We start from the raw sequence: 15025 nt of genomic DNA, 5'->3' as shown, positions 1-15025 counted from the left end.
TTGTTATTTCCTTGGAGAAGAACTGTGTGTGTATCCAGTCCAGGGGTCAACTAGCCACTGCTCCGTAGGCTAAATCCTGCCCTGGGCTTGTTTTTTCAAGTGTTATGAAAACACAGTAACCCCCACTTCTTTATTTATCTATTGCTGCCTTCATGCCATGAGGCAGAGTTGGTAGTCACAACAGAATACCAGAAGTCAGAGTTATCTCCAGTTTAGACTTAAACAGCGGTCCCTTCTGTCATCTCTCACAGGGAAGCTGACATGGATCTAATGTCCCCTCGTCCTCTTTCTGTTGAACTCTAGGACTGGCCATGAGCGGCATTTTTGGTAAAGGGATTGTAGGATATATAAGAACTCTACCCTTCTATTCAGATTAGAGAACTACTAAGTAGCAGGTTGAATTGTAGATAAATAATCTCAATAATAAAAATGCTGGCAGCTACTTACATATATTTAAAATGGAAGATTTCAAATGTTGATAAACAGACTTCCTATTGAGTAGACGGTATGTGGATTCAGTAGATACTTTTTCATGGGAGGCTGCATCTCTTGAATTACGTTGCGGTTCTCATGTGTGTTGCATGGGTGTGTCTTGGTTGCATCCTCCTTAGATCTATCTGCTAACACTGTTATGGAAGTAGTGGCTTTGATGGAGGTGCCATGAAAACAATGACTCAGTGGAGCTTGAAGTCAGCAGGCCTTCTCAGTTGAATGTGGATGACTGTCACTTCAGTCGTAATGATCAAGTTGGTACAGAAACAGGCTGACTGCTTTTGGTAGATAAGACTTCATTGTCTAGAACAACAGTCTGTAGATTATTGCCTCCTATACTGGAGCAACAGTGAATTGAAATGGCAGTTTCCAAAAATAAATCATGGTGTGACATGTGGTTATTCCTTTATCACTCTGGACAGCCATATGCACACACCTGTGATCCCGACTGAAGGATGTGCAAAGCCAAAGAATCATAGAAATGAAAACCGTCTAGTAAGCGTCTTCCTCACTTGCTCATCCAGTATTTATTGTCTGCCATGATCCAGGCACTGTATGAGCATTGAGGATGGCACAATAAACAAACTGGAAAATATCCATGGCCTCATGCAGCCCAACAAAGAGATGAATCATAGCAAATGTCTGACAGCTTCGGAGTACCTGCTAACAAAGGCTGGCCTTCCATACCTAGAAACTTGCTCTATTCAGATTAGACTCCTTGTTTCCTGATACATATTTCCTTCCAGGGAAACCTTCCATCATCTCCCATCTTCTCTATATACAGAACCTTCATGTATGGTCGGCTCAGAGTTCTACAATAGAGTGCCCTTTTCCAGCACTCCAGACACCCAAAATTCCTGTGTGAGCCCAGAGTTGTAATCTGAAACTTGTGTGCCTTTCTCCCTGTATTTTCCCATTATATCCAGAACACTGGTCTGAAATTCTATTTAAGGGGTAAACAAACATATGCAAATGTAACTAGTAACAACTATTAAGACCTATGTTGAAATGCAGTGGAACAAAGCAAATATAAAGCAGAGTTTCTGTTTGAAGTCTTGCGTTGTTTAGTTGTCTGAGCTTTCCCTGTGTATACATAGAATCTGCCCTTAGAAGATGGGCCATTATTTGTGGTATGAGCTCCAGAGTCTGAAGCAGACATGTCTTTGTGGTTTCCATGGCAGAGCTGTCTCGGTGTGCGTGTGTGTACTTCTTAAGCAGGCATTTTAGGATGTATGAATTGAGTCTTTAAGGAGCTGCAAACCACGAGCCTGTGATTTCACTGTAGGAATATCCTAAGTGAAGCCTGCTTGTCTTAACAGATTGGTTCAGACTTTCAAGACACATTTGCTTTATGTTAGCACCAGTCTAAAAAAAACATCTGAAGTCGTGTTAAAGGAATCTGCCTTCTCCTTCAGTGAGATGAATCCATTTTAGATGCAATAAGAGAGACAGCTAGCTCATGCTAGCTAGAAGAAATCATTTAAAGGCCCCATTCTTTAACTGAACAATCGCAGAGACTGTGTCAGAGGCCAGGTGTTGGGTAAACATAAGCAGGAGTTGTCTTGTAGTCCTGTCTGGAAACTGGTGGAAGGCATGGAGGGAAATGTCAAACAAAAAGAAAGGTCAGCTGAAACATTCCTTGCATGCCCCGTGTCTGTATCCTGTGAAGATACTGTACACAGTACGTAAAAGACTATAATTCACTTGGGGAGCTCTGCCCACGACATAAACACTCTCATGTTTAGAACGCCCCAAAGCCCTTTGAGTGGAATCAGCTGTTTATCCTGCCTGTTAAGAGCACAGTTCTGAGCATGTGCATTAAGAAAGGACAGATACTTCCTGGCACTGAAAGCCAGGGCTTTTCCTATCACAGTGCTTCTTGCTGAAGTCAGTCCAGCCAATTCTGCCCTTAACAAGTCCAATACCCCAAAGTGAGTAGGCTCTGTGTTATGCATGCCCCAGTTCCGACCACAGAGTTTAATCCTATAAGCCCTGTATCCTTGGGTAGACTGCATACTCTTTCTGAACTTTGTCTTTTAAGACAGGTTGTACTCCATGCTACTAAGCGGACTCCGCAAGGAAGGGGCGATCAGTGAGACACTGATCTGCTCCGTCCTAGTGCCTGTGCTCCCAGCTCCATCCCCCATCCTCCTGCCTTTCCCATGTGTGCTCCTCATACACCCCAGGCAGCCCTTTGCCGCCTTCTTCCCAGTTCTGTGCTCTGCTCACATGTTTTCCCAGAATCTCTTTTGTGCTGTTTTAGTTTTCAGATCTTTATATATGTCTGTTTTCTTAACCAAATGGTGAGATCTTTAAAGGCAAAAGCTTGCCGTAATTATCTTTTTTATTGTAGTATAATTTACAATACTGTGGACAGATTTTTACATAAAGACTGTCTCCATCTTACAATGACTCAGCTTATAATTTTTGAACTGTGTAGTTGTCTGAAAGCAATATGCATTCAGTAGAATCCATATTTGATTTTGAACTGTGAGTACAGTGCTCTATGCTCTTCCAGAAAACAGTGGCAAACCACAGCTCCTAGGGAGGAAAACAGTGGTCTATGGTGCACTATTTTACTTATGTCTTCTTAATATATTAGTCCTCCTGCCATTGTGGAATGTCTATATCTGGCAAGACTTTTGAAATCGAAGTCTTCTTCAATGTTGAAATAGTTGTACCAGATTTTTTCTACATATTTTTATACTGTCTTTCTTCATCCCTTTTTTGTTTTATTTCATCTCTATCTATATTCTGAAACTTTCTATAAATTTTGATTTTTTTTAAAATCTAGCCTGATGGCCTGTGTTCTTTAATAGATTATTTGGTTTGTGTATACTTAATATAACAAGTGAGCTCATTAAGTTTAAGTCCTACATCTTGCTATTTTTTTTTTTAATTTTTATTTCCTCTGTTCTTAGTTCCTTTGTTTTTTTCCTCTTAGGTTCTTTTGGTATATTGAAGTATCTTTTCTTTTCTCTTTCTCTCACTTATACCTTTTAGTGGTTTCTTAACTCTATTTCTTCATATATTTTAGATAAATATGCAGTAAATATAACCTTTACCTTGACACATGAATTAATAATACCTATTATCAATTAATATTACAGTGCTTCATACCTAACATAAAAGCCTAAACCTAAGACAAGGTAAATCTCTTTATACCCTCAGTTAGCCTCTGTGCTATGATATCTATATGTTCTGGTTTTGCATGTGAATTCCACAATTAATTGACTTTTAACAGTCAACTGGCTTTATATTTTTTTTCTACCCAAAGGAAAACTGCAGTCCACTTCCTTCTGGTGCCTTTAGATAAGGTAGTAGGGAATCATTTCCTTGCCAAAGGGGGAATTTTTTTATAGGGCCTCATTGTCTAGCCTTAACTGTCCTGGAACTCTTTATGTAGACCAGGCTGACCTCAAACTTAGAGATTCACCGGCCACTGCCCCCCCCCCCTTCGCTGGGATTAGAGGAGTGAGTCTCTATACCCAGGAGAAACTTATTTTTAAAATCCTTTTCAGGACAAACCATCAGAGAGGTCATGTCCAATGTATAGGCCAAGAGCATTGAGACTTGCAGTCATTAACAAAAGAAAAGCCCTCCCACGTGACATTCCGGTGCCTCTGCATTCCTTGTAGACTTAACCAGTGACAGGGTATTCTCTCTTTTACAGGATCTCCACTGCAGCAGCCCTGAAGAAGCTCTTAGGTCCTTTCATGTAGATAAAGAATTTCCAAGGATATATAGCTAGTTTCTTGTACAGAAAGGACTCAGTTCCTTGAGCTTTTCCTTCACTGTACATTCACAGACAGATGGATGGACAAGGTCCCCACTCTCTTCACCACTGGCCTAAGTCCCCTTCCGTGGGGAACTGGCATCTCAGTAGGCACTTCAAGACCCTGAAGTCCTGGCAGCTGGTTTAAGCCTGTGTCTGCCATTCATTGATTGTGCAACTTTGGAAATATGCATAATCCTCCCGAGTCTTTGTCTCCTTGTCTAATAACTTGCTTAGAGGGTCGCTGCTTGTTCCATAGGGCTTCTGGTTCTCTGCATTGCAGTCTAACAGTAAACGGTAATCGTAAAGCACCACAGGTTTTTCCTCTGCAGTTTTGATGGGCTAGGAGGCCCACATACCATGCATGGGTCCAGACAGCCGCAATTAAGACTTAGGCTAATACTTTTCTAAGTTGATTCAGGATGTTGGGAGAGTTTTGTTCCCTGGGTTAATTGGACTTAGGTCCCTGTGTCCTTAGTAGATGTCACCTGGAGATCACTCTTCGTAACTAGAAGCTGGCTGGCTTCATTCCCTGCCTTATAGCCCCTCCATCTTTAAGCCTGCCACCACAGTACATCAACTTCTCCTTATATTCCCAGTCTCTAACTTGTGTCCCCAACTTGTCAGTTAATAACCCTTTCATAAGTTCATCTGTACCATAAAAGAAAACCTAATTGCTCGAGTGGAGCTAATTGTTTTCAGTATCTCAGATGTTACAGGGGGCATAGAATCTTAGAATTCTACCTGCTGATTGAGGTAATGTACTGATGTCTGTCGGTGCCTGGCATATGGTGAACATGAGCTGGGTGGCAACTATCAGTGCGCTTCCTTACAGAAAAAAAGAGGGTTTAGTATTAAAAAGTAATAGCATCAACACTGAGGCATACCATAGCCAAAAGCTCCAAGCCCCAGTGACTTGACCGGAGACTCTACAGTCTTAGGCTCCTGGCTCCTGAGATTTTATATCTAACCCTTTAGTTGCTTAATCTGTATAAAAATACCACTTTAAAAGACAAAAACCAAAAGCAAAATAAGATACCTTAGTATTGTGTAGGTAACTTATACCTGTCTAAAAGATCAGAGCAGGCAATCTTTTCATAGTACTGTCTGGTCAGTGAGATTCACATATAGATGGCATGATTGTTCATGAATTCCATTGTGCACACCATCAAGTTGATCCTAGCAGAAGCCTGAGTAAGATCTTAGAATAGAGCTGAACCCCCAAAGCACCTACTTCAGTGGTTTGTCACACATAAAATCCATAACATAAAAGGAATCACTAAAGATAGTTCAAAAATAACTCCTTAGACAGCACACAGGAGTAACTCATCATGAGCCTCCCTAAACCATTTTCCATTTCCCCTCTTGACTCAAGGTCAGGAAGACTTTTACCCTCACAGAGCAGTTCATAGCTTCCCATAGGTTGCCTTTTCACTGGGCATTCTCTTACCGTCTGATAGCCAGTTGTCTGTGCAGAGTAGCTTTGTCTTTAGCAAATCTTTCTTCAATTCTATATTAGAGATGATTAATTCAATGACTTTTCATTGTTGCTGCTTTAATATTCTTGAATATACTGTGGGTTGTTTGGATGGGACTTTTTTTCCTTCAAAGTTCTTATTACCAAATGCTCTGATCCAGTCTCATGCATTAGTCCTTTAACTAAGACATCTAAATATAGATCACCTCCTCTTGATTCAAAAGATAGAGATGGATGTGACATCAGAATTTGCACCCCCATCTCCAGCCCTCTCCATGGCCCCTGAAGTTGTCCTGGGGCCCCTGGGACTCTCGACTATAGTGTGGAAATCCTAGTTCCAATTGGGTCCTCACAGCATGGTGATGGGGAGGCCTGTGGCCTGAGACTCCTTGGAGGCCAGAGCATGGCATCCAAGTGGTTCCAGGGTGAACTCATTTGTGTGTTTGTTTCCCCAGGAGTCAGCCAGTCCTCTTGGCTCTCCATTGGTAACTTCTGGGGTACCTACCAATGCCTTGTTTCTATAGAGCTTGCGCTATAGTCACCCTGTCCCCACCATCACCACGCCTGGTGAACTGACAGCTTGGGAATCCACTAGCTTTGTCCTTCTCAGATACACTTGACTCAGGTCTAGGGGAAACCCTGGTGGGGACCAGATAACTGTCTTCAGGCCCATGACTTACTCCATCCTATCCCGTCCCTTCATGTCTGTGTTCTTGGAACTCCACCAGATATCTCGGGATGCAAAGTCAATCAGGAAGGTAGGAGATGTGACAGGTTTTGCTCAATCACATCCCAAGTCCCCTGGACAAAGGAGACAAAGGGAAAGAGGGGATAAGAGGAATCATTGGCTGAAGGCAGAACAGCCCAGGCTAGACTCTAAGGAAGCTCTGTCCCCTGGGTCCATGGGGATCAGACCCTGGAACAAGCATGCCACTCAGCTGCTCGAGTGATTCATGGATTTTCTTCTTTGTCTCTTACTGGGCCCCATTTCTTAGGACCAGTTTCCTTTAAAAACTCCCAACCTCAACTGAACTCCCCTTGAATGAGCACAGGGAATTTTCCAAGCCTTGGGCTGTATGAGCAAGCGCCCTGAGAGGACAGTATAGGACCCGCACTAGTGAGCTGACAGACCTTCGGAAGGCTGTAGGCACCGAGGCCTGCCATCCATGCTGGTCTGTGTTTCTCTGAGACTAAGTTCCTGCATCCCTCCAAACTTTCCCTTACAGGGTTTAGAAATTTAGAAACTGTGGAGAGAAAAGCAAGATTAAACAACATGGAATGAAGAGCTCTTCAAAGAGTCAGTTTGCAGAGTATCTTCAAGGGACTTGGTTTGTTTTTCCTGACAGAAGAGGGAGCAACAGGGATGGGAGGGATCCAGTTCTGCCTGACAACAGGCATCCTCTCCAAATTGCGTAGGTCAGAGAGAGCGTGTTATTTATTAGCGCCTGACATCTGTTGCCATGATATGATAAGCTCCATTAAAAAGCCTGGCCATCAGTCAGTGCTTATACAACTTCATCCCAGAGCTGGCCTCTGGCGTCCTGGGAGCCTGCACAGCCCTGACTGTACCAGGCACCAGCATTTGCAGCCCCGCCTTGCCTCCCCTCTCCCTGGGAAAACCAAGCAGAGCAAATCCCCTCAGCAGGACCCTTTGGCCCATCTTTTCTCAGACCTTCTTGCTGCTCCACTGACGCTGGTTCTGAGCTCTCCGTCCACTCTGCTTTTAAGTTTCGACCTCAGTTGCACAAGTCAAAAGAAGCTGGCCTAGGTTGGGCTTCTCAGGGGAGAGCTGGGGGCGGAGGAACTGGGAGATCGCCACATCTTTGCTGGGGAAAGTCACTTGTTACTCCATTGTGAGGATTACTGAGTACTCAGGCATGAGTTCTAATTATACCACCCCCTGCCATGGGCAAAGTGTTTCCATCGGTAGGTAAAGTTGCCTGGTTATTTGTGAGTTATAGTCAAATATTTTCTTACTTGGAAAACTATACAGAAAGGAAAAGGTGGAGAGGTTCTGGCTTGAGGTTTTTAACATCACACTGAAGAGGAATGTATTAATTAATAAATATTAATAGGATCAGCATTCCCTTTGAACTGCTGGAAGAAAATATGAACACGAAATGCAAAGGAAAATGTCTGTGAGCCGGGAGACCTGGCTCTCACCCAGGTACCACTCTTCGTTTCCCGTGCAGTCTTGGGAAGGGCATGCCATTTTTCTGGGCCTTGGAACCCTCTTCTGAAAATATCAGACAAGTACCTACCTGCTAACACTGACCTCTGGCAGATCTGTGGGAATTTGAAGTGAAAAGTATGTTTAAGATAGCTTGTCGTAGGTTTTTATCCATATTGAAAAACATCCATCCCAGTTACGAGAGGTCAGACACAAATTGAAATCTTACTAAACAGAAGTAAGGACACTGTGTACGTGATGCCGTTTGTACAGCCTGCATCTGATATTTATAGAGCACTTGAGCTGTGGAATGTGCACACATATGCCCCGAACACACGCCCTGGAAAATAATTCTAGATGCAGTGCATTTTCAGATGTCAAGTTAAAACAGCTTCCTGGGAATTAGGCTTGACTGTTCAGATGTGTGTCTTGGTTTCTGACAGGTGCCACCAGGGCTGCTCCGGGCTGTCATGTGTGATGTGGAGTCCAGCCAAGGCAAGAGGGCCCAGACTCTTGTTTCTATCACTTCTCATTAAGCCAGGGATTCAAGAGAGAGAAAGAGAAAGAAAGAAGAGGGAAGCATCAAAGGATGCTCAGAGAATAATTAGGACCATTCATACGCACAGGTCATTTTGCGTATGACAAGCAGAGGCCTTGCTTCTGTGGGAACAAGATTCTTTCTTGTCTGTTACCAGATCATTCAGCACAAGAACCACTGGTGAAAATGAACTAGATCCCTGCCTGCTAAAGCAGAGCTGGTAGAAATCAGCAAAAATGGTGATGAGGTAGATAGGTCTCTTGTCTTCCTCGGTGAGCCACGGAAATCCATCACCGACAGAGGGACGGGGTTGGGCGCCCACACAAGGAGGTAAACTTGACAGCGAGGCCAGGTTCAGGACACGGGGCACAGCAAGTACAGCCAGCTAGAAATATGCCAAACTTTAATCATCATGGCAGCACTGAAGTGAGGTTACTGGCAGGGCTGACATTCAGTGCGTCAGTTTCATTTGCTGTAAGAATTTGGTTAAGATGCACAGTACAAAGACTGGTCCAAGTCCTGTCTTTCCCCTCCTCGTGTGGGCCCCCTGCCTGAGGGGGAGTGCGGGGCAGGAGTGAGGAAGCTTGCATGTGTGTCCCCACCTACCTGAGTGACTGGTACAACCTCTGCTTCACAGCTCTCCCATGAGGCTGAAGGCCTTTATGTCCACAGGATGAGTCCAGGATATTCTTGAGCGGAAATAACTTTCTGAAAGTCTAAAGAACTTTTAAAAAAAGTAAAATATCCGCCTAGCTAAACTTTTTATTGGGGCTTATAAGTGAGAAAAGAATAAGGGACACTACAATGGAACAGGCCAAAAGCAACACGGCCTTTCACAGTGACCTCCAAATGAGTGGGGGAGGGGGTGCACAGTGAGAAGTGGACAGAAAATTCCAGTGACTCCTGCCTTCCAGACAGACTCTTAGTCATGCCCAGTGGAAAATGGAAGCAGGCAGGAAAGCAGAAGTCAGGTCAAGGGGTACCTAGGTAAACTTTATCCAAAGTCACTTCTATGGAGAGAATGCTAATTCATTGTTCTATGTCCCATGGAAGGTCAGTGTAGGCTGCCCAACAGTGAGAAACAGGGCAAAGATGTTATGTTAAGTGTTGCCAAATCAATTCAGCAAACATATAGGAAATCACTGCATACAGAACATGTGCAGAGCCCTGGGGACCCCAGCATGTGTATACACACACACACACACACACACACACACACACACACACACACACACACACACACCATATGCAACCTTGCTGCTCTCTGGGTACAACTCAGTACCCATATTCCCATATTTAAAGAGCCCCAGCTACCCTGGCCAGTCACTAATGGAGATACCTCTCTGACACTAAGGCTTCCAGGGAATTACTGCTCAGCAGACAGTGTACGCGTGAGTGGTGGTGGGAAAATGAGCACAGTGCCTGGTGTAGTGCTGGCTAATGGTAGCTGCTGTAGTAACCGCCACACTGAGGTGTTTGGTCCTTTTTCCTGGCAAGCTTACATATTGATCCATACACCTACCTTCATGGAGATAAGTAAGTCCTGCTAGACCCTTCATAGCCTTGGAAATGGTAATGAAGGCAGTAAAAGCATCATGTCAAGCTCTAGCTCAAGAACCCTATAAAAGAACCCTTGCCTTGGCCCCTTGGATCCTTTCGTTGCCAGCCTTGAGCTTTCCAGACCTACTCCGGTTCTCCAGTGTAACAATTGCCAGGCATAAAACTGGGGACATGTCCATTGGTAAAGTGTCTGAGTCGATCCCCAGAACCTGCATCTAAAAAGCCAGATGCAGTGTGGCACATGCTTTTAGTGCTGGAGAGGCAGAGGCAGGTAGACCCCTGAGACGAGGTGGCTGGTCACCCGAGCCTCCTTGGTAAGTTCCAGGCTAACGAGAGACAACATCTGAGGACATGCACCTCACACTCACACACACATGAACTCCCACATACACATCCACACAAAGCAGGGTTGCCAGGTAGAACAGTCCAAAAGGCAGAGTGCCCAGTAAAACTTTGATAAGTGACAAATAAGTAATAAGTTCATAAAAGTATCTCCCTTGAAGTACACATTTACACTAGAAGGTCAAATGTTGTTTCTCTGGTTTGAATGTCTGGGGGTCCCCTGTGTTGGTGGGCAGTCCAGGCAGTAGGAGTGAGCCAGGCAATCTGTGTGGCTCACAGCAGGATTTACTACTCTTCTTGTCTCTCAGGTAAGAAAAGCTCCACCCAGAGGACGTTGGGCAGGGGCAGGCGGTGCTGATGGTCCCCACTTTGTAGAGCAGGAGGGGTGTGAAACAGGAGGCTGTCTTTTGCTGGTCTATGCATCTCTCCCCACTCTCTGCGGACCTAAACACACAGTTCAGACCTTTGTTCCTCTAGCATAAAAGCCCGGTGGAGGATTTTTCTCTTCAGAATAGTCTTGCAGACAGCTGGTAGAGCAAGCACAGCCTCTATGGTCTAGTAACTTCTATCACAGAATAAGAGCCAGCCTCGGAGTGGAGTGGGCACTCCCTAGACCGGAGACAGCCCCGCCCCCAAGTGTGATGCTAATGGGCTTACTGAGCCCAACTCTAGGACTCTGAGACAATTAAGAGGATGAGGTGCTCTGAGGCTGTCCCCCAGCACTTCTGTCTTCTGTGCTGAGCCCTTGGTGATTTCAGGGGATCGGAGAACTCCCGGCACCCTCGTTTCTGAATGGCTTCTGTGGATTGTGTGATAAGCCGTACCCCGGCTCCGTCTGGTGCGCTGTCCTTTGAGACACCACACTCAGCTGTGTGTTTGCACCTCTCTGGGACAGACCAAGTAGGAACTGGTGGCATTTCCTAAGACCAGGCTGATCCTGGCCTGCCCCGTTCACGCTTCCTTGCTGCATTCTCTGCCCCACCCTGACCAAGTGTTCTGTGGTTGAGATGGAAAAATCCACCTTAGAGAGGAGAGTTAACTCAGTTTCAGAGAAGACTGTCCATGTGACGTGAGGTGAGAATGGAAACAAAGCCAGGTGTCGGTTTGAGAAGAATTGTGCCCTTGGGTTTCAGAGTGACTTTGACCTCTTATTCCTCCCAGAATGATTATCCAGCTGCCAGAGAGCTCTCAGAGGAATCACTGCATTAAATGGTGTCACTGCAAGGTAGTATTAACCTTAAGACAGTTTTATCTGAATATTTGAAAGCAAACTTGACCGTGCAGGCAGAGCCAGCCCACGTGAAGCCCAGAGCGTGATCATGGGATCTTCCACTCTTTTCTTTTTCTTGTTCTTGCCTCAACCTGTCATGAGACCAAGAAAACTTGTTTTGAAAATGCTTGACAGCCAAAACAACCTGTTCTCAGTCTGGACAAGAGGGCCTGTCCTCTCTGACCGTTCCTGTGCTGTTGAATGTTGGACTAACTGCTGACTGGAAAAAACACATTTGCGGCTGTCTTCTCATATTGTTCACAGACAAGTGCCAGCAGCTTTCCAGTTCCTTTTGGCCTCTTCCCAGCCCTTCTCCTGAGACACTCTAAATGACCACGAGCCGCATACGCTAGGAAAGCCATAGCCCCTGCTTCCATCAGTGCAAGCTGAGCTGGCTATCCTGGCTTAGACAGACTGTAGCCACATGGAGATGTTTAGCCTGTGATTTTCCAGTCTGTTGTTGGTCCTTTCTGATAAGGTGAAGGTCTTACTTTATATCTCCAGTTATTTAAGTGGCCATTTTCCCTTCAACTCTGGCAGCTCTTAGGACTGCTCTCTTCCCCACACAAACAAAGCCTTGCAAATTCAGTCTTGGACAGCCCTGTAATTCCCTGAAGGAGTCACTTCACCTCTCCTCCTCTATACAGAGAAGGTGCAGACTAGATAAGGACTCGGTGGACAGTCAGAGGCCCACACTACCAGTACCTGTTTTTATGAATAAAGTTTTATTGGAACACAGCTACCCGCATCCATTTATATCTAGTCTACAGGCATGATCAGTACAGAGCAGATTTGAGTTGTAACAGAGTATATGACCTACAAGCTGAAAATATTTAGTGTCTGGCTTTTTCCAGAATATATGCTGACCTTTAAACTGGAGGAGATTTGAATTCTAGCAAGGACTCTGGCCCCCAAAGTGATCAAAAAAGACCTGACTAGGAAAAGGGTCTCTTTTCTTCTCCTCATAGTTGGCAGTACAGGGCGTCCTCTGGCATTGTTGAACTACTCAAAGGGTGGGGAGCTCATTCTGCTGTGTTTATACAGTTTGTTTTTCTGTACATCTATGTTTGTTTATTGGTCTGGTAGCTCTGGCACCCATAGTGTCTACTAGTTTTAGGTGGGTTAGGAGGTTGGAAGACCTTCCTTGGCCCTGTGGGACTGACTGTATCCAGTGACTTGGTTCAAGGTGGGACACCCATTTGTACCCACATGGAAGAGAAGGCTGATTTGAATACTGACTCATCCACTTAGTAAACATGGTGGGTAAGAGAACCACATGCTGTCTTCAGGAACCCAGATGCCTGCCCAACCCTCTCCCACCCCTGCTCTGTCTGGATTTGCCTTGTTCTCCCAGTCTGAGCAGTGGAATGGGGAAGATGGGCAAAGGTGGTAAGGTGATTGGTGAGCCCTTGTGAGAAAGCCAGCAAGGGGTCGCAAGGTCCTCTAAATGTGAACTAGGAAGCACCTAGTCTTTGTCACCTTTTCCCACTCAAAGCCAATGCACACAAGGTTGCCATTTATAGAATTTATTTCCCAGCAAATTTACTTCTCATGCCTCCGTTCGATATGAGCTCTCTAATAACCAAACTCAAAATGGTCCTCTCAAGACTACTTTGGTCTACAAGTAGGTTTGTGCAGACTAGAAAGGGCTGCCTCTGCCCCCTTTGGGTTGTTATAGTTTCACTTATAACTTGGAATAAATCCATTTCTCTTCTCTGGTCCTGTGGTTCTGGATGAACACACAACTTATCAAGCTAAGCACGGACTTTGCGTTGGTCCCCGCATTCTGCTACTGCAGCACCAGTTGCTGCACTCCCAGATGCTGCAGCAGCTGCCAGCACCTACCCAGTGTGTCCAGAGTCGGATAGTATGGTCCTTGCTGCCAGCACGTGGCCTTGCCTTTGAGATCACAGCAAATGGGTCTGGTCACTGGTAACACCCTTTCATAGCTGCCTTCCCCAAGCAAGACTGCAATAAGACATGGCTTCCAGGTTCAGGGATGAAGGCTGGATGCTCTGTGGCTGGGAGCAGAGACATGGTTCTCTTGTTCAGGCCTCGCTAGTGCAAGTCCTCACGTTGGTCCTTCCTTGCTGACTGCTGACCTAAAACTAGCTCACCGTGAGGAATGCACATGGTTTTCCTCTTCGTGCTGGCTATCTCAGAGACAGCACACTAACGGCACCAAGAAGTGTGCTCAGAGGCCCAGAGTAGATGGACTCCTGGAGGGAACTGACCTCATTCCCGAGGCATTGGGTTCCATGCTGCCCACTGGGTACAGTGATGGCCTTCCACTGGGACACCAGCCACCCCCCGTCCCAAAGTGTGCTGTCAGAACTGTTTGCAGAAGACTGTGATGAGCTCTCTATGGATCCCACACTGTGGGCAGATCTGATTCCACTCCTCAGGTCATGCTGGGAGTGGACCAAGCATGTGAAGGAATTTTTCAAAGATTTCCATCTTCCACTTCCCAGCCTGCATTTGACATGGGCTCCCAGAGTTCAGCGGTTAGAGGAGGAGGAAAGAGAGACTGGGTGTCTGCAGTAGCTGAATTCTTCTGTCTATTTCCTGTCCTTGGTCTCAGTTTGAAAAGACTATGGGAAGAGAGGGAATGTCATTCATCACTGTCTTGAGCCCGTAACATATGTAGACTACAGTAGAGTACCCTACTGAGGAACAACCACATCCTATGGATACAGCAGTTGCCTTCTTGGTAGCTTCAAAAGATGGAGTTGTGAAGATGAAGGGCAGACATGCCCATCCGCACCATCCACCCCATCAGGAGTTAGTAAGGCAAGCAAATGAGTCAGTATGGGACTGGCCATGTATGGTAGCATGTGATCTGTGACATACCCAGGGCCTGAGACTCTAAGCGTACCACTTTCAGTACTAGGCTCTTGATGTTGCTCAGGTGGGCTGTGGTGGCTAGATACAGGGTTGAGGCAGTACTCCAAGGGTCCTATCGTGTTGAACACAATGCACCTTAGACCATGTTCTTTCTGTTTCATGTTTGAGCTTCATTGACAGAGGCACCGAAGACCTTCCCAGGCTAGTAGACTGGTAGTGTGCTGTTGACAGGGCCCTTGGTTACATACAGGCCCCTCTCTGACATTGGGCCAGTTCTGACCTCACTGTAAGCCTGTCTGCTCATGGATATTGTGGAGTAGAGTATAACAGGATCTATTTATTGTGGACTAGAGTAACAGGATCTATTCTTTACATTCTGTTATTTGGATTACAATGAAGTTATATCTAAAAGCACCTTTTAAATTGCAGTACCAAGTGCCAAGTTAGTTCATTCACTTAACCAACAAACACTGGGAGCTTACATGGTGCCAGGCACCAGTTAGACAGTGGGTCCAGATTTCCCTGGAAGCTTTCCACGGAGGGAGGTGGCTCAATTG

At 45.5% G+C, this 15025-nt stretch overlaps 1 protein-coding gene across 1 annotated transcript in view; it reads left to right on the top strand.

Moving 5' to 3' along the window:
* Positions 1-15025, top strand: part of Babam2 (BRISC and BRCA1 A complex member 2) — a 362656-nt gene that overhangs the window by 334613 nt on the left and 13018 nt on the right. The gene's annotated exons all lie outside the window — the stretch shown is intronic.

Source organism: Myodes glareolus, chromosome 6 (genome assembly GCF_982192425.1).
Source record: "Myodes glareolus chromosome 6, mMyoGla1.1, whole genome shotgun sequence".
NCBI lineage: Eukaryota > Metazoa > Chordata > Mammalia > Rodentia > Cricetidae > Myodes > Myodes glareolus.
The sequence above is the reverse complement of the archived record's forward strand: the minus strand, read 5'-3'. Positions and strand labels throughout refer to the sequence as shown.